Source organism: Chaetodon auriga, chromosome 4 (assembly GCF_051107435.1).
Source record: "Chaetodon auriga isolate fChaAug3 chromosome 4, fChaAug3.hap1, whole genome shotgun sequence".
Lineage (NCBI taxonomy): Eukaryota > Metazoa > Chordata > Actinopteri > Chaetodontiformes > Chaetodontidae > Chaetodon > Chaetodon auriga.
In genome coordinates, this window is record NC_135077.1 from 11,296,165 (window position 1) to 11,323,493 (window position 27,329).

Consider the following 27,329-nt stretch of genomic DNA (forward strand, 5'->3'; position numbering starts at 1 on the left):
AGGTGATCATGTCTACTGCTCAGGACATTGAGGTGGTTCATGAGCTTGACCCCTTTGTGACAAACATTCTCATTAAAATGTGCTGTGAATGCAAAAAGAGTCTGGTTTGATGGAAAACCAGCAGTATGCAGGCCACTGAGGAGCCTGCTTAAGAGCCGCTGTCAGGGTAAAAGCAGAGCTATTTTTAATTTATGTATCAAATTTTCTCTGGCATATTTTTCCCTTCAGCTTTTGTTATGACTGATGACACCCAAATTGTATTTGCATATAGATTTTTTTCAGTTAGCAGACATGCTCAGAGCATTTTTACAAGAATGCTGCACTTTTTTCTTTCCTTGTTTCTTTGTTTGTGATGTTTCCATGACAACAGCATTGTGTCAGCATGCAGAGCAAACAGTCTACTTTCGGAAACAGAACAAATATTGCAGCATTTTGGGGACATTTTCCCCACTCTGGCTAAAAAATAATGCTAACAAGCAGCTAACTTGTCGTCAGTTAATATAAGGTACTGCTTTATATTAAGAATTGCCAACTGTGATTTGTTTAGCAATAATAATGATAAGAATACTTCATTTATGTAGAACCTTGCATACAAGCAGTGCCGCTCAAAGTGCTTTTACACAAAGAAACCATGTGCACCAAGTGCTTAACATAAAAAAGACACAGAATAAACTTAAAAGCAGGGATAGAAAATTAATGTAGTGCATCAATCACTTAAGCCCTGAATTTGAATTTGGCTCTAACTTTATGAATATTAAACTTTTTCTACATCCCCAAAGGCACAATTCTATATTAATTGTTGCAAAGCATACCTACTGCACCTTAGTGATATTTAGTATTGTGCACTACCCATGCTAGTATAGCCTTGGCAGCAGAAGCAGTCTTACCTTTTGTTGTGATTTTTATGTATTTTACCAGTTGGCCATTTCTACTGTTATTGTGTTGAAAATTACTTTTTTATTGCTTTCTGTGCTAGTTATGTGCTTTTATTTTATCCTTTTCCCACTAAATCATATGGCTTGCCACACACTGCAACTACCTCTTTTCCTCAGGGGAATCAATAGTTTTATGCTTCTCTAAACCATCTAATCTGGATCTGTCTGCACAATCTGATTGGCTATTTGTTACAAACCCAGCTCTTATTGTTAAAGACTGACCAACGTCACACTGTTTGAACACGGCAGTACTTTATCCAGTTCTGTGACAGCAACACACTTGTATATGTTCTGCGGTTTTGCTCCTTCATATCTCCGCTTGTACTTGATGGCAGTGTTAATGAACTGTCATAGAATGTTCTTTGCCACCTCAGTCATGATGCAGAGGCAGAGACTCAAGATGTTTAAACTAAGGTATTTTTCAGTCATTTTCACAGGAACAAGCCTATTGCAGGAGCTCTACACTTTCACTACACAGGTGTGCAGTGTTACACACATTTTTATATTCAACACAATTTTTTTGAGATTACAAGTAGATTTAATAAATCAACCTTGACTGTCTAACTTGACTGTCATGGCAAAAAAATAGACAAATTGTATAGAATAAAACATAATGTGCAAAGTCTCAAGTGCAATGAAGTGGTTAAGGTGAATCATTTCTAAATGATGCAAGATCAGCCACAGTGAATGCTCTGAATGCATCTGTGAGCGCAGATGGCAGAGGAGCTCCTCATTAAAGTCATTTTGTTTGATGTCGTACGTGTGATGGCATTGATTGTTTTGAATGTGTAAAGTAACCATCATTTTTATTAATTTCAAAGTAAATACTGCCACATGTTCTGCGTAGTGCTGTGATCAATGCTGCACTTCTGGAGAAACACTCAAAAGACATGACTCTTAAAGGTAGGATACTGTATAGTCCAGTTTGAATTTCATGCACACATTTCACATTTCATCACATATTTTCCCAACACAAGTGATTCATAGTAGTTTTCGCCATTATCAGAGCCTATAAATCACCTTCTTCCTTGACACTGCACAGTTTCTTCTGTAGCCACATGTGACTTTTTTCCTTGTTTAGCGTACACTTACAAACTGCAATGCTCTTCTTTTAATTGTACCACTGGAACACAGTCGAGATAATCTACAGTATATGACTGACCCCGTGTGGTAATGTTTGGAAATTGCAAGTGGCTTCTTTGCCTCCATGCTGCTGCTGTGCGTAGAAATGTCAGACCAGCAGGGTGAAACAGAGACGCCAAACATTCGATGAATTACTGAAAACTATCTTGCGCTAAAGGCTTATTCGCTTTGAGAAGACCTAAATTTCTGTTTCCTCTGAACTTGCCATCATGTTATTCTGCGTCAGGCCGTGGCCTATAGTAATCACATCAACTCCGTTTTTATGCAAAACAGTCGGGCTTTTTAAGAAAAGCAAAAGACCTGCATAATGTGATTGTATTTGGCAGACAAGCACACAGGCAGCTGTTAAATGAGACAAATTGCCCTTTGCTTAGCCCTCTGTGCTTGCCTGGAGCTGGTGCATGTTTAATTCCGAACTTAACACAGACACACAGGCTATGGTCAGATCCTCTCAGAATAGTAATGACTTGATACTGAGCAGTGAGGCGTGGCACTTACAGGATTGTGTGTGTGTGCACGACTGTGCATGGGCACATGGACTTTAATGTGTGGATGTGTTTGGTGGTAAAACATATACACCCAACAGTGCATATAATTTGGGGTATACATATATGTTATTGTGATACAGGGCAGCTGTACACTGCTTTCCAGATAATCTCAAACTCTCTTTTTCTTTGCACGCTTGCTTTGTTTTCAGTAATGGAGTCTCTCTGGATACTGCAGAGTTGGATGATTGCGCTTATCTGTTTTGGGGTGCTGCTCCCTGTCCTAAGTCAGCTTTGATCTGATACTCATTCTTTGACTCTTCTGTGATGGTTGGATGCATGGATGGCAGACCTGGCTACAGCACAGACACACACTCAGATACACACAGCCTATCAAGACAAAAAAAGCTTTGAATGTTGGAGCTTTTTATTTTCGTTAAACAGCTGTAGTGTGATGGTGCTCATTTCATTAGAGGATACAAGTGAGTGGATATAGACTAGGTGTTCTCTCAGCCAAACAGATGTCATCATTTAACCCTGTCTATTGGTTTTGAGTCCCTCAGCTGTCACCATTGTTTCTTCCAGCCTCTTTCACTCATATTACAGGACATTTAGTCACAGGAAAATACAGATGTTTATCTAAATGATAATAATATATATAAGTCTCACATGCACTCAGCAATGATGAATCCTGATAACAGTGTAAACAGCTGTTCCTGCTTGAGTGGACTGAAGAAAAGAACGCAGAGTACCTTTCATCTCCTCTCTCTCAATGCCAACAACCCAGGCAAACCAGTGAGAATATAGATTGCCTGCTACATGCATTCTTTTTCATCTTTAATTAGGGAAAAACATCCTGAGGACTTTATGTTTGTCAAGGATGATTGTAGCTCACACTCCACTAGAAATGAAAAAGGCTGGGAATGTTGAGCCTCCACTGCTCCCTAACATGTACGGTTTGTGATACAAAAGGTTAGACAAGATTTTTAAATGCAGAGCGCAGATGCAGGTCTATAGCTGGAGTGAAAGGGCAGCTTATGAATAAGACAAGAAAGAGGGGATGACCTCATCTATATAATTTTTTTTTCACCCAGAATTACTTTGGAATGAGTCAACTTAGGACACTGAGATACAAGATCTATTAAGAGAGAAAAGGGAGGTCGGCATTGGTTCAAATTCACTCAGTTTCACTGTCGTTTGGCATATAACAAAGAGGCAACCCCCTGACTCCACCTTTTACCTTCAGGAGAGCACCTCATCAGATATATTGGAAGGGCGTCTTTTCCGAATGCTATGTGCATTTTAGGAAAGTTAACATTTCAGTTTGTCTTATAATTTTAATGGTCACTTATACCGGACTGTAATATCAACAATTAGTTTCCTGTGGAAATGGCAATAGTTTGAGTGTGATAGAAATGTGATTCAGTCTCAAAATGAGGCAGAAAACCCATTCCACTGAATACTGATTTGCTTGTTTAAGTCCGAAGCAGATGTGATAGGCTGCTGTACCAATAGGAAGCATTATCTATGACAAAGATACTGACTGTTATTTGAATGAACACATGTTTTAAAACCTAAGTGGCACTTTGACAGAAGATCTTCAAGCAATAAATGTTACAAAGAATGTTTATAGACCTCCTCATATGTCACACAAATGCCTCCCAGTGGATAAAAATTAATAGAATAAGTGCATCTCTTGTTACTTAAACACTTAGTTGACTACACATATTTACTTCTTTTTGTGATAAATGTGAATTCTAACCATAATGGCCAGTGCTAGCTAGAGTGTCACCCAAATCAATTATCTTTTCACCTTTGCACCACCCTGGACTGATTCAGTCGCCATTGAGGGTTTTAACACAACTCTCTTGAAATAGGTTTTAGTATTGTGGACACAGCCATGTTTTTGGTAAAGGCGGCACAGAATTTGAGGATGGCCACCTTTAAATTCGCTATGCAGGAAAAGCCCTGTCATGTTGGAATGAAAGTCTTTATTTGGTGATCTGAGCTCGGTGGGAGGACAGATGGAGTCAAGGCCCTACGGGTGTGTGGGTAAAGACACACTGTAGCACACACAGGCGTAGATTTTTAGGTCACAGCACACACACATACGCAGTGTAGCAAGTCTATTAGATTTAAGGAACAAGAAAATATGCAAGACCAGTGGAGTTAAGCACTCATTGTAGCAAATATTGAGGTGTAAAAATATGTTTTTTATCATGCAGAGGATGTATCTGCGTCTTGTAACCTGATTTTACCACAGAAAGGTCTGTTTCTGAGGAGGACTGATCAGTATCTGTGAGCATTTACCTGCAGGCAGGAAACAGACAGACTGTAGCTTTCTCTCTCAGCAAGTAATTGCTGTGCAAATTTTAATATGCAAAAAATTCATCTTTGTCTCCCTGTCATTCTCCCGCTTTAAGCCTCCTTATCTTTGTACAGTCAAAAGCGAGGCGCACCTGATACAGCCCTTTAAAATTCTGACTCTATTGGTCTTTCCCATTCTCTCACACTTATTTGAAGTGTCACACATAAAGGAATCAGGCTTCTGAACAGCGGCAAAGTAAGTACTTCTCTTAGGCACCTTTTTTAGTATGAAGAAATACAAGATGCACTACAGCTCAGGTAATGTAATCAAGCTAGGAAAACCCTGCCAGTTCAAGTATAGAGTTATAGAAGGTCTTCCTTTTATTCCTCTGCTGCTGCTGCTGCTGCTGCTGCCTTCAATTAGATGAGAGAAGAGCAGAGGATGGAATGGTGTCTTTTAACATAATTGTGATTGCATCAAAATGATTGCCTCATCCTCGGTGCTCCTTCCTCTCTCATAACCAGCAAATTAAATTTGCCTCTCTCTGAAAAGGGATATACTATAGCACCGTTTGAATTTGGAATATTTTTCTCGTATTATTATGTCAGGTTTGGCCCAGTGCTTTGTCCTTTGTGCGTCACATCTGCTTTGGCTGGATCAATGCAAACAGGTGGTCAAAGGTGCAGCTGCTCAAATACATTAGCTTCACACTCAAAGCATACAGTATGTTCACACTACAGCCAGCAGATGGCAGTGTTTAATTACATTCATCACTCCATCCTTTCCCTCTCTTCATTCCCCACCCTCCCTCTGTCTTTTCCATTTTTATCCTTTTTTCCTGCAAGTCCTTAGAAACAGAGATTTTCTGTCTGCCTCGTTCTCGTTCGGAACAGGAGTCCGCTTTACCTTGTATACTTTCATAACAATCAGATGGAAGTTATCTTCTAATGCTGAGATGTTTTGATGTACGTAGATTGTATTGAGCTTTGTCAAAGAGAATTCGGTATTAGAGTTCATCAGATACAGCCTTACTAATTTGACCCCTCAGCCCACAACCGGCTGGATGCTTTCCTCTCCTCCACATGCCCGCAAAGAGAGGATGACACAGTTAGGAGATCTGTGCCATATCCTTCCCTATCCCACTCCTGTTGTGTCATCTCAGCTCCTGTAAACCTGCAGCTAGCATAAAAACACAGTGAGGGTGCTCAGTTGATGTCTATGTCCTGTATACACACACAGCACAGCACAGCACAGGCACACACAAAAACACATTTCATTCACACACAGCGCAGAGATGCGTACTCTGGCAGAGCGTCGCTTTGAGCCTGCGGCAGAGATCCAAGTCGCACTGGATCATTTTACCATGTTTTTTTTATTTCCATCTGTTTGTCCTCCACATCTTTCTTCTTTTTAGGGGGTTATTTACACAGATTCTTTCTTCCTCTCCCTCACCTCTCTGTCTCCCCCCACTTTTTTGCTCTTTTGTTCTCATTGTCTGTTGTGTCTTGAACCAACAGAGGTGTTTGATATGCTAGTGTGCTTACATGCACACTCTGATTTGGTAGCAGCATTGTATTTCCATGCAAAATTCTCCTCTATATATTGCAGGGCCTGTAGTCAAACTGCACAAGCATATGCCGTTCCTCACTCTGCATACATTATAGGCTAACTATAACCGGATTTACTTGCTAGCTCAGGGAAAGTGTGCATGACAGCCAGTCCTTTGAATCTCACTGTGGCAAGCATTGCTTCCAAGTGTAAGTCTCTGTCCGAATGCTGCATGTGTCTGTCTGTGCAGAGGCTGACTGTGTTCATGTTCATGGGATGGCGCACTCCTTGAATCACAGCTAATAAGGGAATTGCAACAAACGTCATAGATGTTAGACCAGTGAGGAGAAGCTCGTGTTCCTCTTCTTGTCTGTGTGTCATTCTTCTTTTGTGCAATAAATGGAAACAGACGGCTGCTTTGCTTTTTTCTGAGTTTCTTCTCTTCCGTCTCCTGTAGCATGAGCATCACACCCGATAGATGGTATCGTCATTGTTAGCGTGTGCGCAGTGGCTGTCCAGTGACCATCTTTTCACGTGTTCCGCTCGTGGATGAGATGCTGGTGAGCCGACCACAGAGAAACAGTGGCTGGAGAGCAACGGAGCTGTAATGCATGTAGATGTATTCCTAACTGAGGGATAGCTTTCTTGGTAATTGCTATATCAATCTGTGCACTCCTATCCTTGCTGCCTCATTTCAAGCTCTCACTTATTTCTCTCCTGCATTCCTCTTCCTCTCTTGCACGTGCGCACACGCTCAGACACGCAAGCAGAGGCTGCCGCTCTCTCCCTCCGCATTGTCTCTCCTTCCTGATTTTTTACTCTCCTTGACTCGCATTGATTCGGCGCTTGAATGTGTGGGTGTTCAACACATTCTTCGGTAACTTGTGAGAAACTGGAAGGGAGGAAAGAGTATATCCTGAGTATCGCAGCTGCTGAGTACTTGCTGAGGAAGGTCAGGCATCGTGTACAGATGCGAACGGACCCCAAGCATTAATAACAGCATCGAGCACAACTCCAAGTGTCAGCAGTATTGACAAGAACCCCGTTGTGTTCAATAAAATTCCACTCCCACTGTCATTTTCACCTTGGCTGAACCACGTGTTAGCTGAGAGGTACGCCTCTAAATTACAACATCCTCTGCCTGCCGATTGAAACTGTTGCCTCATTTTCCATGGACAGATGCACCTGTCAAGAGAAATATGAATAGGGGAACTAAGCTGAAGTAATGGGACATGACCAGGGAAATAGAGAAGTATTGGTTTGTTTGTTGCAATACAGTAATTAGCCACTGCCTGTCTTGTCTTGATGGCAATAAGGTGAGCTGTGGAGGAGAGCGTGTGGGCTCATCAGTAAACAGGATGCAGAGATCCATACTAGTTACAGTTGGAGCTTATAGCCTCAGGTCCATTTTGATCAGCCTTTCCACTCCTCTTTTCCGTAAAGCTCAGTTTGTAGCTTTCAGGAATTCTTGTTTATCTTCAGTTATAGATTCAGTCTTGGTGCATTAGCCTGACTGATGATCTGCCAAGGCATTATGGCAATTTGAACCTACATGTCTCTATGATGCACATAACATAGTGAAAGCACTTTAAGACATTTATCATAATACATCAGATGGTTTATCAGACCAGTGCATCCTCAAATATTGCCAGATTTGCAAGCGTGGCTTTCATTTATCTCTGTTAGCATTGCATGTTTCAAACAAAATTCACACATTTTTTCTTGGTTCACATTCTCAGTTAGAATGAAAGAAATGATAAACGGAGCGGTCAGAGTTTGTTCGAGCCACTCTGTCCTTAAATGGACAGCTACCCTATATTAAATGGCATCAGCAGCCAAAGTGAAATACCCAGCTGCGTCTCCAAACCTCTCTCAGCATAAAACTCTTGGGATCTGTGTGGGTGCAGGAAATTACTTTTTTTTTTTTTTTTTTTTTTTTTGAAGGTATCTTGCCTTCCAGTCAAGGTCTTCTCTGTAGGAGCCCCACCTGCCAGCTTGCCCACTCAGCGCACACACACACACACACACACACACACACACACACACACACACACACACACACACACACTCACTTGTGCTTCGATCATTCCCTTTGGTGACATTATATAGATTTACACTCATTTCCTGGAAACCACTACTTTCCTAACCCTAACTTTCACCTTAACCTTTAAACCTAACCTAATTTAAACCTAACCTTTACACTAATCTTAACTCAAGTTTGCACCCTAAAATTTAATTATTCACATTACAGGGACTTCAGTTTTTGTCCCAGTAAGGATCTATTTGCACAGTCCCCACAATTTTACTACGTAAACTTATTTATGTCCTCACAACACACAAACACACACACACACCAGTAAGTTTGTATTGAAGCGGACTGTCTAGTTCTGCCTTCTGTAGGAGAATGCCAAAGTATAGAATGAACCCAAATTTCTCTTATATTATTCAGCTAAACATGCAAACACAGATGGAAGGTGAGGACATAGTGTCTCTGTTTGAGGCCAATCTGACCGTCCTTGCAAGCCACATGAAGCTACAGTGCTTTCAAATGTTTTGATGGCTTTCTGAAATGCACTATTTCCTCCCACACATATTCTTGCACTACTCTCAACAATAATGTGGGCATGCGCATGCATATACACAAGCACAGAGTCCTGTTATGGAGACTAGCTTTTCTGCAAAGGGATATATCTGGCAGGGAACTCCTGGTGGATTTGAGACAAAACCTAACCAAAAGATTATAAATGAGCTGCTTGTCTGATTTTCAGTCTGCATGTTGCTAAGCTGAGCTTCTCTACCTCAAAGTCTGACTGTATAGAAATGCAAAGTAGTTTCTTTTCTCCAGACAAACCTCTACAGATATTCCATGGTATGGACATTTTATATGACCTAAAACAAGATGAATGTCTGATATTTACATATCTATGTGTACTGCATTGGGTATTCAAACTTTATAGCATACATGTAGCAACCTTTTTAATTATGCTTAGTTGTAAGTATCCAGCAAGCATTAATTTACACAACACAGAGTTTTTTTTAGAGTCTGATAAACCTGAGGCATAGAGGGGGTGTGCAGTCTCTCAGGGGACAGACCAGTCTTCCACAGCCTGGAACAGAGATAGTGGCATTGCCTCAAGGATTTGCCAGACATACATTCAAGAATTTAATTCACAGGAGGTTAAGGCAAGAACACTTAAATTCAAAGTTGGCTGACTTAAGTTATCTGCTTAGCTTCTGTAGATACAGTAAGTCAGTAGATAAACAGGAAAGCTATTCATGCTGCAGCTAAGAGCTGCAATTATGATTTTGATTTACGATGCTAGATTAGGACAAAACCATTAAAAATGCTGAAGTTGGAGCAGCCAAAGGAAAGTGCTGACTCTAAATAACACACCATCAACTGTGTGCTACTATTGCTCAGCAGGACTTTGTTCCCCCTGATGCACTGGCTTCAACCATTTTTTCTTTCACCTCAACTTCAGGCAGTCATAAAGATACTTAAGTAGCCCAGCTTAGATTTCTATCTGAAGGACGGGAAACCAACCAATAGCCAAGCCTGCTTGTTTGAATGGTGCAGCACTCTGAATCTCTCTAATTTCCCCCTGTGGCTTCCAGAATGGAAGAGATGCCCCATATCCCTGATCTACGTTTGGAAGAAGCACTAATGCACCAGTGAAGTTGCTTAGATGAATGTAGCTTTGTTGACAGGCCAATTTAGCTGTCATTTTGAGATAATGGAGTGTTCTGTGGCAGTAAGTACATCCGCATACAGCGATGATCCAGAGCCCAGCTCTCCCAGATCCTAACCGAAGCCAGTTATTCTCCTCTGGTTCTGTTTTGTTTTCCAATTCTTAAGAAAAAAAAGTGACAGAGACGTTTTCTGACTGCAACTGCTTGTAAATGCAACGTTGTTTCATCATACCAAAACACAATTAAAAACTTTAAATTCCCTGAAGGACAAGGATGCGTTCCTATTACCAAGACGTCAAGTAAAAGTTCTCATTAAACTTGTGCTCTGATAATCTCAAGGTTTAACACAGTGGGTTCTTGAGGTATTTCCTTTTCAATTTGTGACTTTTTCTTTTCCACTTTCTTGGTTGAAAAGAAGGTGCTCCTTGAATGATGACTTAGCTGGAGTCAGATGATGCCTCTTCTCTCATCAGCATAGCTTTCATTGTCAAGACTTCTTTAGCTGCAATGAAATTGACTTCTCTCTTTCATACCCTTGCTTTTTCCCGGCATTATGTCTTCATCTTGTTAGTTCCACATCTTTTGCCTTTATCCTTTTTCCGGTCTTTTAAATCTTGTAATGGTGCCTAGTAAAGCATCCGCAGTGTGCACATCGCCATTGTGTGCAGTTGTTGTGTCACTTTCATTCTCAATGGCATCCAACCACAGATGAGGCTGTGAGCCTCTTCTATATCTTGCAAAAGCTGCAGCAGTTCATGAGGAACTTTTGAAAATGATCCTTCCTTCCTTGCCAAGACCACTGGCTGTCTGTTCCTTATCCCCATTGCCTCTCCACACAGAGGTAAATATCCAGCTGCACATTCACTCGCGGATGCTCTGCTGATACATCCCTTCTCACTTAGCGAACCATATGAAACCCAAACAGACGATTGAACATCAAACAAATGATTGTACATCTTGAGTTAAAGTCCATGATGTAATCTGCCTGTGCGAAATCAGTGTGCGGCTTCACTGATCTAAAGCTTTTCATGCTTTGCAAATAAGAAAGTGAGTGATGGAGTGAATATTATTTGCAAATTTACTGCCAGTCTTGTTTTTTTGTGCTGGCTTTGCGCAACCCTTAATTCTATTAAATGCTAGTTCAGTGGGATGTTCTGGTTCAGTCTGTTAGTACAAATGACAGAGCCATGTTTCATGCTGTGCCTCACTGTTTGCTACTTCAACATTTGTTCATCACCGTTGTATCTCTAAGTTAATTTAGGGGAAGGAAGCTGACAGCTCTTCTAAAATGAACATTACTGAGTCACATAAGCATCCATGAAACATTTATCAGTAAGCCAGAGGTACAATGGTAATTTCCATCTTTTGTCCCTGAGCAGATGTTTACGGTGCCCCGCTAAGTTGTTATTAACAAACTGAAGTTCATTCTATATCCATTGTTGCACAGTAACATGCATTTTGTGTATCCTCAAGGTCTAACAATGTGTTGAATGTATTTTCTTCCACATAAAATACTTGCAAGGTGTGAAGTATTTTAAATGTCCAATGTCCACAGGGTGTGCATCCTCGTGTACATGCAGGAGACAAACAAAACAGGGGCCCACTCATCAAATAAAGCTCCACAGTGTCTACTAGAGATTAAAAAAAAAAAAACTAACAAACCTCCGCGTACCTTTAAAAGCCACCCTGAAATCAAATTAAATGATGAAAGCTCCAGATTTCTCATGGTTAATTCAGGATTACAGTATAAAAGAGCAACAGTGTGCATTGAACACACACACCAACAGCAAAACACAGACAAAGGGAAAACAAGATTAGGTCGAAGCCTAGGATATGGCTAGCCCTTGTATGGTCAATGTGCTCCTGAGGATGAAATTGTGAACTGTTCACACCCATTCATTTTGAAAGGCCAATGGGCAAATTCCAACACTTAACCAACCAATGGTGTAACTTCATCAATCACACAGAAAATCAAGGACAGACTGTCTGACCCCTCTTTGCTGCAGTCCAACCAAAAAAAGAATAAAAGAAAAGTTAGATAGACTGCTGGTATATATTAAGCTCAGCAAAGGAAAGTATGAGATGCAGTAAAGAAAGAGGGGCAGAGAGATAAAACAATCATGCACTTTTGATCTGTTGTCAGCAGTGTGATCCGTCAGTCACAGCTTCAACTGTACTCTGAAGGAGCACTAAGTACAGAGTTCTCTGATGTAAAGAATGTGGCTAAAATAAAGGCGCTTGTTCCAGGGGGACGATACATCCTGATTTTTTTTTTTTTTATTTCTGTGTCATAGCACACATGGGATTACATGAGGCATTATAGAAACACATACAACCCCAATTCCAAAAAGTTGGGACGCTGAATAAAACATAAATAAAAACAGAGTGCAAACATTTGCAAACAAACTGTGTTCACTGAAAATGGTTTCACAAAGTGTTCCTGAGCCCATGTAGTCATATCCTCATGTGTTCACAAAGTGGTGAACCTCGCTCCATCCATGCTTGTGAACGACTGAGCCTTTCCAGGATGCCCCCTTCATACCCAATCATGATACTATCACCTGTTATCAACAAACCCGTTTACCTGTGGAATGATCCAAACAGGTGTTCTTGGAGCATCCCACCTCTTTCCCAGTTTTCAGTTGCTCCTGTCCCAGCGTGTTTGAAACGTGCTGCTGCATCAAATTCAGAAAAAAAGGATATTTACAAAAATCGCCAATCTGATTAGGTAGATATTAAAAAATATTGTCTTTGTACTGTTGTTGATTGAGTAAATGTCAACAACGATTATCACATTCTGTTTTATATGTGATTATACAGCTTCTCAACTTTTTTGGTATTAGGCATTGATCATAAAATCTTCTTGACATTCCTGTTCCAAAGACAGAGAAACATTTCAGTATATTATGAATATATTTACTTGTTTAAAATTCACAAGTAATTATTAGGTGTTTGCTGCTGCTATAGGAAAAAGACAGAAAGGTCAGAATTCAAGAACAAATCGCTTACAAAAACCTCATTATACTGAATAATGGACTAATGAGTCCACACCTAGAGTGTGACATTCTTCTCAGGATCTGTAACACATGCCTGTCACACAGGATTACTTTTTCCACTGCTCTCGTTAACAACAGGATGGGACACACAGCTTATCTCTTGAGTCTAAATGGGCTTAATGATTTCAGACAGACATTTTTTACAAATTTCCTTTGTTTTGACTCGAGAAAAGAGTAACCAAACCTCAAGTATTTACACTACTTAAACAAAGCTCATGCAGCATGCTTCATACAGTATTGTTACTGTTTTCAGTCCAATGGTGCAAAGGAAATACAAGCCTAAAACGATTTCTTTCAATAACAAGAACACCTTCTTGTTGTTCCTTTTTGGACTGTCTGCATGACTTCCAACACACAAAAGACCTCTTAGTTACAATGGCCGTAGGTCACATCCCACAGCTCATGAGAAACACTGCAAAGTCAGACCCTCAGGTCAGCCTACAGGTTTAGCCCTAATAGAAGCTCTGCAGCCCGAAAGACGGTTGTAATGGATTATTAATGTAATAACACTGAACGATCACTTTTGTGTAAACATTCAAATAGAAATTTTTGAAAGGTTATGGTCAGACTTGTTTACAGTCTGTCCGCGACTTGCTTACAATGCGGCTGAGGCTTGTGCTTTTTTGAGCTATATTGACCAACACTGTGACAATAAAACCAGGTTAGAAAAATATGTAATCTTCCTTTCGCTTTTCTTCCGTGTGTACAGAAGAAACATCCTTAAGGTTTGCTTTTATACAGGCAATGCTTTTTTTCAAGTCCCAGAAGACATTGCATTAAGTGCTGATTCTGACAACAGCCGGATTTGGACAAAAGGGAAAGAGTGAAGGGGGCTGGGTCGTTGGGAGGGACAGAGGCAGTGTCTAGCAGAATGGTTTCTATTGAACGGGTGGCAGTGAGTGAGGTTTGGGGTTATCGTTTTGCTCGACGAAATTTGAAAAAGCAGAAAATGAAATGAGAACTGTATTCATATTCAAATGTAGACAAGTCTCCATGTGCCTGCATGGTTTTCAATTATGGAGGGATAGGTATATTTATGTCCGCTCCAGAGGAAAGTGGACATGGCCTCCCGATGCGTCTAAGGCTGAGCAACTGCTATGTTATTCTGCCGACAGTTTGAGACCTGTATTTGTACTGTCGGAGGGTCAGGTGAAGAAAATGGATTCATTTTCTTTTTTTTAAAATAACTACATACATTAAAAATTGCACATACATACACTGCTCTGTGATTCATCAGCACCAATATGGTCCATTACATGCAGTATATTAAACAAACCGTTTATTATCTATCCAATGGTTGCTTATTTCACATCGCAAGCAGAAATGACAGAAATGAGAACAGAATGCAAAGAAAAGCATCCTGCAAGCACAGAGCAAGAGAGAATAGTGGTATACACCTGCGTGATGAAGAATCAAACAGCTCTGCTCATGATTTTATCTGTTCATTGATGTTGCCTCTCTCGCTGCCAGCCCACAAGTACAGCATCCAACCAGGGAAAGTTCTAGTGCTCCAGATTGCCCGTGTGCCCCAGGGGGTGCTCGTAAAAACCTTTAGCCCGCATTCACGACTGTGTCAAAGTTCTCTTTCTTTATCTCTCTCTCCTCACTTCTTTTCCTTCCTGTGCTACTCAGTTTATCTTCAGTGTGTGAAGCGCTATGTATATTCATTTATTCATAATCAAAACAGAGGGAAAAAAACATCAGAATAGAGTTTGATTTACTATTTTACATATTCTATAAAAAAAAATGCCTTTCTAATGATTGTCACTGGAATGGGTTTTGAATAATTGTCTACATCAGTAGACAGTTTCAGTGTTCATATTCAGAAATGTTGAATGAACTATCCCAAATCAATACTTTATATTGTATTATATACTGTAATGTACATATACAACAAAGTATAGCATTTTGTATTGGAGATTTTGGCTTTGCCTCCAGTTTGTTTTTCATATCATTCTTAATGTCTCCCCAGTTACCTTCCCTCCATCATTTAAGATGAACTTAACGCCATGTGACATCACGGTTTTGTGTGGTTAGAGGCAAACAGAGCGCTTACACCCGGTGGTGATGCAGGGTGTGGTCAGTGGTCAGATATGACACACATGATATTACGTTTTACCTCCTTAACCCATCACTCTAAATAGGTTTTTTAGGTGACTAGCTGTGTCAGTCGGTTCGGTTAACTGGGGCGAATACTTAGTAAGAACTAATGTGTGTATGAGAATTAGTTTATGCTAGTTTGTGCTTTTGATCCACTGATGTATTAATCTTCATGTCATGAGCACTTCATAACTATGCACTGTAGTGACTTAACTGATGCACGCGCCCGCTGACCTCTAGAGACCTCTATTGCGAGTAATCCGATAAGCATTTCACCCACAGGCCCTCGAAGAGTAAGAGATACACAGAAATATATCCATCTTTGATGCCTTATCCTATAACTGTCCTTCAGTTATTCATACAGTTGTGCTGCAGCAGCTTTGCTGAATGTAAAAGCCCTTGTTATTGCATGTCTGCATGTCTGATGAAACAGCATGAGATATATGGTGTCATGGCAGCACATCCGGAGACGAAGACAGAGTGTGCCTGCAGTTACTAACATCATTTCCCCTGGTCACTGTGGAAGTTCAAACACCTTGCAGTATTGTGAGTGGTCTTAATCTTCATTAAGACGTGGGAGCATCAGTCTGACGCTGCTACAGAGCTTATACAAGGGTCTAGTCAGGCTCCTGCAGTGTAATTAATAAAGTCCTCTTTTGCTCCTGACCCCTTTTCTCCTTTGCTGGCCCCCTAAAGCAAAGGGGAGGACAAACAAGCAGAAATTGAAATGTTAATTACATCTTTACATCCCTGTAATTTCGAATTACCTTTACTTTTTCATTGTACTTGCAGAAAACAGTGGTTAATGAATGGGGATTTGCAGGTGAGCCATGGTGGCAATAATTACCCCCCTCCCTAGACCTCTGTGGCATGTTTCATGTTTAAGTATTTTGTTTTGCTTTGTTTTGTTTTGTAACCTCAGGAGGTAATGTGGCGTGTTGCAATTACTGTGGAAGTGGGGAGGGTAGCTAGCTTGCAGTCCTTGAAAAAATAGGATCTCCTTGAGTTTTCCTGTCAATTATCTGTTGTGCCCATGTATGGGCATCACCAGAGTGCAAGAACTCAGGCTTCAACATCTGTCTGTTTCGTGTACTGTGCACTGCCAGAGGCAGGGGACAATGTATCCTACTTTCCCCCACACTCCAAGATTATTCAGTCCCCTCCAACGCCCCTCTCATTATGGTGTAGCCAGTCGCAGCGTGGAGTTTATACCAGCACAGAAAGCCCCGTGGCTGACGGGTGACTGCCATTTAAGTAACTGAATGACGATGTTTGTCATGTAAAGATTTTTGTATACAAAAGGGGAGTTATGGAAAAAGGCAACTTTTACAATGCATCCTTAATAGCTCATGTGTGAAGAGCACTCAGGAGTTCCTGTGCGGGCAGGTATGAGCCAGTGGAGTAAAAAGGTCTGTCACACCTGATGATGAGATAACAGAAAGTGCAATATTACATTATTATTTTTTCTTCTCCCACTGCTCTTGCTGTGAAGGCAGTCGGTAGCTGGCAGGTATGGCGCTATCAGTACTTTCACTCCCTGACATCTTGGCCCAGGCTAAACTGTGAAGGCCACTGTCACAGGTATTTAGAGATTGGTTCTGAGAGAGCGAAAGGGGGGGATATCTGTCTGTAACAAGATCTTATGGGTAACACAGACTCAGTAAACTAGGGCTAGAGGTCACTTAATCGCCTCTTCTTCTGTAGCAGAATCTCAGAAGACTGATTGATGTGCAGTTGTTGTCTTTGTGCTTCATCGCATTTTGTTTTGTTTGCTGTTGTTAGACGGCAAACATAATCACTGCCACTTCCAACAATGAGTCTCTCTTAGGGACATAAAACCTGGAGATTGGTACTATTGTCTCAGTGAATAGCTGCCCTACCTTTTCTTTTCTGTGAGGTTTCTACTCATTGCCTACTCTGCTAAATCTTTGCTCAAAGTTTTTTGCCATGGCTACGTGGTATACTTTTTACAAAATAAGAACAAAACAGCACCAACTACATAGGAAAAAAAAAACAATGAGATCTGAATCATTATTTACTTCTGAAGTGTATTTACAATATAAGATACATACTAACAATAAATTAGAATTTAATTAGAATAATGTGCAGTATATGTAATCTAAATGTAATTAAGAAAATAATATCTAATTACAATTCTTTCCTTTTATGGGAGTAAACTGCAGTAAATTTCAACAATTGTAAATGATCAACAAATGGATGTCTTCTCCAGACTGTATTGGTTATTGAAAAGGTGTGCTTTGGCTGAAGCAACCAACGTTTCCAGAGAAACATACAAATTCATTACTCAAGCATTGAAATGTGTTTTCCTTGCATCAGCTCGGCTAGTTGTTCCAACTTTTTTTGACGTCTTTTTGAGAAATGTCTTGCTGTTTTCTGTAACCTGACTTCATGTTCTCCTTATTGACTGGACTCAGGGTATAGCGGAACAGACTGACTTCCAGAAAACATTGATTCCACCTATCTCCGGAACACATCAAATGAGATTAGTGGGGAAGACGGCAGGTGTGCCTTTGCTGATGACCCCCCGTATGTGTCCTCTTTTAAGCAACTGGACACTGCTGCCAAATGACCATTTGTAGGACTTGCTCGTATGTGCTTGGCAGCTTCCCCAAGCAGCATCATAACAACACGGCTGATTGGCATTAGACTAGCTAATCATTAAATAAAGCACAGGGAAACCTGCATTATGCTTCTGAATTCAGTCACCCTGTGGCACTCAGTGTTACAGTGCTGTCATCCTACCTTAGTTAATTAGGCCATTTGTTTGACAGTGTCAGCAGTGTTATTAGTATTTCAAGGCTAGCACAGCTCTGCCATTTCCTGTAACATGAGGCACTGATGTATAAAGACAACAAAGAGACATTCCCATGGCTAAGTCATATGATTGTTGTTAATGGGCCATTTTTGGGTCTTCAAATGGATGGTAAAATGGATGTTCAACCTTAAATACATTAACAAATAGGTTGTATTTAAACCAAGGAAAACACATGAGGGGTGAAGTGACATACAGTACATGAAAATGACAGCAAGGAGATACAACAGTTGAGGTAGCTGAGTACCGTTCAGCCATGATAATCACCGGTTGGCAGACTCATGAACGTAAACCATTGCATTCTCCGGATAATAACTGAGAGGCAGAGACCCAGTGTGATTAGGAAATTAGAATGATAATTGTCTGGCTGCTTGAACTTGCACTAAAAGCTTCATTTGACGTGCAGTTTGCTCACTGGCCTTAATGGCTTTAACTCCATGGGAACTCAGGGATAGAAAAAAAAAAAAAAATGCCTTAAGAGCAGTTCGTCATTTTAGAGTCGAGGGTAAAACAGGGCCACTGAACATGTCACGCTTAATTTGTTAAAGAAAAAGTCTTTCTGAGTAAATACAAGTATGTATCTTGGTAAAGCATTTTGATAAAAATATTCAATATATCACGACTGACATTTTAAACCAAATGCTTGCTGTTCTTGAGATCAAAGGGTCAAAGGAAAAGTTCCAATATTTCCATGCCAGCAACCAATACAGTGAAATATTGGAGACTGTCTAGCGTGACGTTCCAAACCCTTTTTCCCACCCAAACCCGCCCCCACCCTTTGCTCCCCTGCAGCTTACTGTGGGTCCACATTCACATTCTGCTGCCAGAGAGACTGGGCACCGCTCCAACTACCATTACCTGGGCAAGCGAGGAGCCTTGTTGGCCTTATTATGCTACTGTACTCTGTGATTTATGACTCTGTCTATGTGCATCTGTTACATTAATAAACATTCGGGCACACACTCATAATTTAACCTACACAGTTTTGAATACAAGTTATATCACACCTTCAGTATGAGTATCACTGTTGAGGATCATATTAGTTTCGAGTACATAGTTTTGGTGAATGGTTTTTCAGGCCCGATGTGCTACAGTTCATATGGCATGGCCATTAATTTGTTCAAAGACAGGTGACCTTCAGCTGGTTCTTAGGTAGATGCAAAAAATAAAAACAAAAGCAGGTTTTGTCTCACTGCTTTATGACACAGTGTTTCAGAGATTTTCATGGTAACAACGCCTGGATGCAGACTATGGATGGAGTCACTTTCTCTAGTTCTGTTTCCTGGACCTGCCATGTCAGATATGTCTAAGCGAGGAGGAGGAAACAAAAGACCATTGCTCTCCCACTGAATCTTCTGTGAATTGGGGTGTCGTTTTGTCTGCTATCACTGTTTCACTTTTTGAGCAAACGTATCAAGGCAAAACAAAGCAGAGACGGGGAAAGCGATGAGATGTCAAGTAGTGCAAACCTGCAGGGGGACAAGTTGTGCTTGCGATAACAGGAATAGTGTTAGCGAAGAGGGACTGTTCACGGCTCGGATGATATAAACATTCAAACAACATGCATTTGAATACGAGTTTCAGGCATACATTACAAGAACATTGCCCACAGAGAACTAAATTTGCTAATGTTATGTAAAAATTTTGATTATACTGAAAGTTGTTATTTATTTTCCCTAATCAAGTTGATTATATGCAGAATCGTGATATCTCCCCTTAGATATAACCTACATGAGGCAGGTCACATTCAGACTTGACATAATTAAACCAGCAGGATACAAGTTCAGTCATTAATCAGGATGTCTGACCACTGCGAGTCGTCTCCCTTCTGAAAGTTTGAGTCAAAGTGGTCCATCTACCATGAAAAACTATTCTGTATGCTTTGCGTGGCTGCTTCCTGTACCTGTGGAACTGCCCCCCCCCCCCCCCCCCCCCCCCACCTCATTTCCAACTAAACAACACTGCTCATAATATTCACATACTGTAATTCCTCAAACACGCTGAAGACATCTGGAGAATGGAGTCGGATTGTTGACTGAATATGTTCCTGTTGGCAGTTGGGACGGCGTTTGTCTTTGTTCAAAGTGCAGTTCTAATTAAAATGTGTACAGTGATCCCAGTCTTGTTAATGTTTCAGCGAAGCTTGAACAAGTGTGTGTCTGTGTACATGCTTCAGAGTTGGGGGGGTTAGTTGTGGGCTTTATTGTGAAAATGCATTCAGACTGACCGCAGAGAGCTCAATGGGGCACACCCTCTCTATTCTTAGGAATACTGTGCTTTTAGCTTGATTTCCTGCTGGTTACACAATTTTACTAATTCATGTGTCTTTTCCTTTCTGTACTCCAATTGGCCCTTCATTTTCTTTTCTTTATTAATTATTCAGGAATGCTTCACTTTTTGATTTTTAATGTGATATTTGTGTGTGGTATATTTATCATTCAGCGGACATTTTGTTACATTCTACAGCAACCTATGTTTACTGCACAACATGTAGCTGCGACAAACAGGACAATACCACTCAACTTAATAATTTACATAGTTCTCCAAGGACCAAGGGAAGACAATTACAGGCATGAATGTCTTTTCCAAAAGTAGAGCTTTACAATTCCTTTGAGGTCAAGCTGCTGTACAGTGTACGAGTGAACATCCTGGAGGAGACTACACTTGTGCCAGCTGGGCTTTTGCTGATATCAGAGCTCTTAATTAACTATGGTTGAATACCTTGTTTTTTTTAATGAATGAATGATCTTTTCACTTGGCTATACATCACTATGACAGCTTTATTATATGTTCATTATATGTTCTCTCATAACTCCACTGTCAACATGCAGTACTGAAGCACCGACAGTAAGCACGTACAGTAATACTTCAGAGTGATCACTCACACATCAGGCGTTTGATTTCCTTCGAACAGTGACTTTTGGTTGGCTGCTACATTTCAGTAAAATGAAACATTCAAGCAATGGATTGATCATATCAGAAAGTATGTTTACTTGAAGTTGTCTGTTTAATTGCAGCATTGTATGTGAATGTTGACTCTTCCCGGTTTCAAACGCAGACACTCTACGGAGACTGCGCTCTTATCTGTAGTGGAAACACTACGATCAGCTAGAGCTACTGGTCAATCCTCTGTTCTACTATTGCTCAACCTATCAGCTGCCTTTGACATGGTTCACCACCAGATCCTCCTCTCCACACTCACTGAGCTCAGCTTCTCAGGATCTGCTCTCCACTGGTTTGAGTCCTACCTCTTAGGGAGATCTTTTGCAGTATTTGGAGGGGAGAAGTGTCTAAATCCCTCTTCTTGTACACAGGGGTACCTCAAGGGTCAGTGCTTGGACCCCGTCTCTTTTCAATATACACCAACGCACTTGGTGCAGTCATCCGCTCGCGTAGCTTCTCATGCCATTCATATGCTGACGATACCCAGCTCCTCCTTTTGTTCCTGCAAGACGACCCCACAGTCTCGTCACAGATATCGACATGCCTCGCCGATGTCTCGGCATGGATGAAGGAGCAACACCTTCAGCTTAACCTGTCAAAGACTGAGCTCCTTGTCATCCCGGCCAGTCCCTCTATACAACAACAGATCAGTATCCAGCTTGACTCAGCTCTGCTCATTCCCGCAAAATCTGCCAGAAACATGGGTGTCATGATTGATGACCAACTAACTTTTAAAGAGCATGTGGCCTGTGTTGTTCGGTCGTGCTTATTTGCCCTGTACAGCATCAGGAAGATCAGACCCTACCTAACTGAGGATGCAATACAACTCCTAGTATAAGCGCTGGTACTATCACACCTCGTCTATTGTAATTTCTTACTTGCAGGGCTCCCAGCAAGCTCGTTAAAACCCTTGCAGATGATCCAGAATGCGGCGGCTCGCCTGGTCTTCAACCAGCCCAAACAAGCACGTGTCACCCCACTGTTCATATCCCTCCACTGGCTCCCAGTTGCTTCCTGCATCAAGTATAAGTCCTTGATGCTGGCTTACAAAATTGCCACCAAAACCACTCTGACCTACAGTACCTGAACCCCCTCATTCAGGTTTATGCTCCCTCCCGCTCACTACACTCTGCGCAGGAACAGCGCCTGGTGTTGCCAGCTCATAAAGGCTCTAAGTCTCTCACTAGCCTCTTTTCTTCTGTGGTTCCCCGGTGGTGGAACAAGTTACCAAGCTCCATAAGTTCTGCAGAGTCCCTCTCGACCTTCAGAAAAAGACTAAAGACCAAGCCCTTTACTGAACACCTTCTTTATTTAAAAAAGGAAAAAAAAAATGAAAAGAAAAACTCTCTATTCACTCTATGCATTACTTTGTTGCACTGCCTCGTAGCACCTATGTCCAATTGGACCAGAAATTTGCATTCGCATTGTTCTCTTCTGTCCAGAACCTTGCTTGTGATGTATGAAAATCTCATGTGCATCACTTTGGATAAAAGCGTCTGCCAAATGACAAACTGTAATTGTAATTATTCCATTTATATGTAGTAACAGTGAGTGTCCTCCATGCAGTGGGTATGCCTACAGCCTCTCTACTATTTTCCCTCTCTCTTTGAGCTGTGTAACAAAGAAAAAAAAACACCTAAATAATAGAAAATTTGAAAATTCTATTCTAATAGGTGGTACATGGCATGTTTTTTTTTAACTGGCATTACTGGGGAAATTGTTGGTAACTGTTGGTGGCTGATGTTTCCATTGATGTTTTTGAACCACAATGTTTGATTGCAATCTAGTTATAATTATCCTTTTTTTTTGTGATGGAACATAATTACACGACTGCATCATCCAAGTATTTTTTAAGATGTTTATTGTCCCATATTTTTAGTTTAAAAAGCAATTTGAAGATGACAGTGGGTTGTTTTTTTTTCTTTTTTTTCTTTTGAGGATACTGTATACCAGTTGTGTTGTTGTGTTTTCTTCAGTAGGAGAATTTGAAATTGTTGAGCTCCCAAATACGCACATAAGATCTTGTGTCTTACATGCACCCCAAAGTTTGATATTTCTCTATTTTTGAATATAGTGACTTCCTCTACCTGTTCACGTGTTAAACATGAGTTTGTGGTCCTGGTTTTCTCTCATTGTGTCTGTTGACCCATGAGGTGTATTGAAAGTCCTTTTTTTAACTTGTGTTTTACCCGCTTTTCTTTCTGTCTCATATGAAACATTCAGTGCAGTTCACGAGATGGTGTCCTGTAAGGACCACATGTGTTTACAGTCGTTCTCAGTCGTCATGCTGTTTTTGCATATAAAAGATTCAGCACTACCCAGTTTAGCTTTCTTTACAATATAAAGAGATGGTAAAGGCTCGCCCTTGAAATATTTAGTGTGCTGCAGGAGGTCTACAGGTGAAAAGATGGATGAATGAAAAAAAATTTGCACAGGCACATCTAAATTTATTTATTTTTCGGCTTTGGATGTTATGACACAATATAAAGAGCAAAAGCCAAAAAGTCAAGTTATATACATCAAATAAAACATCAACTTTATTACTACCCAGAAGGAATTTGGTTTGCAGGCTGGCATATAACAGTCTCACATAAACACGCTCAAACTATAAAGGTTAGTCCATATGTTATTGACGAGCTCAGAATCTGGTCAACATAGTGATGACTTATTATCAAGTGGAAGTACTCTTGGTACAAAAGATCAATAAACAAGCTACAAAATAATATAGCACACATGTGCAGTCATTTCCTGGTGTGTATTGTATACCAGCTGTGATAATTTCAAAGTGTGGAGCAACGGTTTGGGAAAATCTGCACATAATCTACCTGCCAATACTCGCCTGCACTTACATTTATGCACATTTGGCCAATTGCTGTGAGTGAAAGCATATTTTTACACTAAGGGGATGGCATAAGGATATTATTGTGCATGCTGAGATTTAATGATGTTTTGTCACGTGATCTCCATTGTAAATGCATACACATGGACCCTCTGGTTTGTAGTTTAAACTTTTTTCGTGTTTCTAATTGATGATTAGTGGTTTTAGAGTGACTGAACTAATCCACTATTATTCACCGCACCTGCACAAATTGGCCCTTCCAAATCTGTTTTCATTGCCTTCCACAGTAACAATAGGAGGCCAAACCAGAACCCTGAGTCAGGCATTCATTAGGTTAATCAATCACAGAGTGGGTTATGACTAATGCCCCTCCTGGGCCAGTGTGAGCAGAGCTTTGTCAAACAGCGTAATAGTCACAAGCAAACAGCCCTTGAACCCTGGAATAGGGACACCAGAGGCAATACAGTGGTATGCTCGAGACTTTGCTGAACTTCCCTCTTAGACAAAATAGTTGTCATCAAATATTGGAAAGCCCTGGAAGGCACGTTTGACATAGGCAGATATGACATGCGGCCTGTCTCACTGGTTAATGCCCCAAAGTGGGGTCAAACTAATAACCTCACCCTTTGTGGGGCAAACATAAGGTTGCCTCTGGACCTGATACCCTGTCAAAATCAACATTCACATTGAATTACAGGCTTGAAGCCTGGCCTAGACTTAAGGAAAAAAAACTTCACTCTTTCATCAGCCTGCAGGTAAGATCTGTCTGACTGCTCTGTGCAAACAACCTATCAAAAAACTACAATGTAGCTTTTTCCAAACCGGTTGGAAATCTTTTCAGTTCGCTGCACAGTACATTACAAAAAAGGCAAAGAGCACATTTGCCTGAGTATTATGCTAAGATGAATTTACTCTTTTCCTTAAGGAAGGTTTTAAGATTTTGACATGGTGCAATGATGGGCTTCAAAATTCATTGCAAGCAAATATGCTCTGCTGAATTATCCTTGAACAATACACCGAAACGCCATTTGCCAATTACACTGCTCGCAGGCTTCGTGATCTGTGAACTTAGAGAAGAGGGCAAAAGTGAAAATGAAAAATTCATGTAGATTTGTATAATATTGGTATAGCTTTACTATATGGAAGGTAATGTATGTGAGGAGCATATATGAATGAATGATCTACAAACGAAGACGTCATTGTGAGGCGCCACAGTAAATTGAAGCATGTGGTTGTGGTCAGATATGTTAGGCATGAAGGGAAGGTTTTGATAGTGTCACTTTGTGCATGTGTCAGAGCCTTTTCACAAGTTCTTGCTAGTTTGGGCCTTTAAAGCAAACAACAAAGTCAGTGATAATGAGTTGCAAAAACAGCAAAAAGTCTCAAAAAATGAGTTTCACACTGTGAAACTCATTGAGGGAACTGACACTATCAGTCACGTTTGCGAGCTTCTCGGAGGGTGACTTCAGCCATTGCCAATTACCTTGAAAACCTCTCAGCCTTTGTCAACCCAGCATACTCTTTCTGCTCTCTGCCTATTCCCAACTCCCAGTGATAATTGCAACCTGACATCCTGTGTGGAATAACAATTGAGTAGAGTCAGGGATGTTCTCAGTTTCCCTTGATGTTCTTTCTTGCTTTGCATGTTTCTTTGTTGACTTCCACAGTGCGTGGAGCTTTGTGTGTTGCTTTTTGCCTTCTTAAAGCTCCAATATCTGACGTAGATGTCGACAAAAAGATAGCCAAAAGGCAAGACAAGGAAAAGGTTTTGTTTTTTTTTTGTTATTGTCATTACAAAGAGGATTCAACTTAAAGGGAGCTGCACAGTGGGAGATTTTACATGCAGCCTGTCTGTTCATTTTTGAAATAATTACATTGGAATGTATTACCTTCCCTCAAAACATTGTTGTGATTACGACATCCATATCTTCCATAATTAGCTTCTAATTATGAGATGCTATCTCAATATTACTGGATCTATACAATTATTAGAAAACAATTTTGTAATACTGAAAAAAACAAAAAGCATGTATGAGAAAAGAAATAGCTGTGGACACTTTTTCTTTAAGTATTTGCTTGGATTAAGACATTGGGACATGTAGAGATCTTTTAATCAGTCACTGGAAAAGATGAACATACTGCCGATGTCACCTCTCTGATTCCGGCACAGTCATACATCTGGGACACTTTGCATAAAACTGGAAGCAGCTAACCATGTCTCATCTACATACTGTACCTTTATTTACCACCTGTGGAGGTTTGCTGTGAAAACATTGAAGATGCCGTTTCAGATGCAGGCAGGAAGAAAGAGGCAAAGACACAAAGCAAAAGAGAACAAAGAAAGAAAGAGAAGAAGCACTCCATGATGTAAACATAATTCCATGAACTTGTTTTTAACCCCACACTTCAGTGTGAAAAAAGGAACAAAAGTATGTCCTGAATACATGTTTGCATTCACTATTGTTGCCACAGGTGGGCTTTTAGATCGAATTCATCGAAAATCAGTGTTTTCCACATTATGCTATTCCTGTTGTGCCATGTGGCTGAATTAGCTTTGAAGAATTTTATGAAATACAAGGTAAAGGTAATGAATGGAATCAATTATACACACACTCTAGTTACATTAGCTGTACATTACACACGGCTCAAGGTTTTAGGCTGGTGTCATGCTATGCTTGAGGAAATGCATAATGCAGGTAGAAGAAGTCACGCCATGAGGACGTCAGTCACAATAGTTGTTGAAGTTAGGACAGAAAAATAACATCTTGTAAGTCAGATTGTCTTTTTATGTTGAACCACAATCAACCTGTTTTCTGTTCTGTGTTTCTCTCTTTTTCCCTTTTTGCATTTCTTTTTCTCTCCTTCTATCTCTACTTCCCATCTGGTTTTCTTTATTTATTTTCTGTAGCCCCAAACTCTCTCTTGCCTCCCCATCTATTCTCTTTTTCACTGTGAAACCTTGCATGCACTGTACTTTCCTGCCCGCTGAAGATGAAAAGTAGGTTATGCTTGGTGCTTGCACTCTCTTACCTTACATTTTATTGTGCATCATTTGACAAGTCTGTCACCCTGCCCCAGGATTAGACTGGCTGAGGAGAGACCAAAAGCTGCACCTTTGCTCCATACACTTGTGAAGCTCGTCATGTGTACCACAGAGCGCGATCCCAAGGCTTTTTCCCCCAGAGTTATCGCTTAATGTTTAGTTTATTTACAGCTTAGATGATGCTGAAATGCTACTTTGGTCGAACTGGGTGCTGGAGCAATTGAAGCATTTATTTAATTGGTTTTGTTGATCCTCAGGATGGAAAAACTGAACTCAGATTGCTATTAGGTAAAAGTTCCCCTGTGAATAGATGGGAAGGGGATATGATAAAACAGTAAATTGTTGTTCTGCTTCAGGAACTGGTGTCTGTATTCACTGATCCGTGGGTATTCCTATCTCTCTGAAC

General features: G+C 40.6%; 1 protein-coding gene across 2 annotated transcripts in view; it reads left to right on the plus strand.

The window, feature by feature from the left end:
• ctnna2 (catenin (cadherin-associated protein), alpha 2) overlaps window positions 1–27,329 on the plus strand; it is a 320,502-nt gene that overhangs the window by 70,792 nt on the left and 222,381 nt on the right. The window lies entirely within an intron of this gene.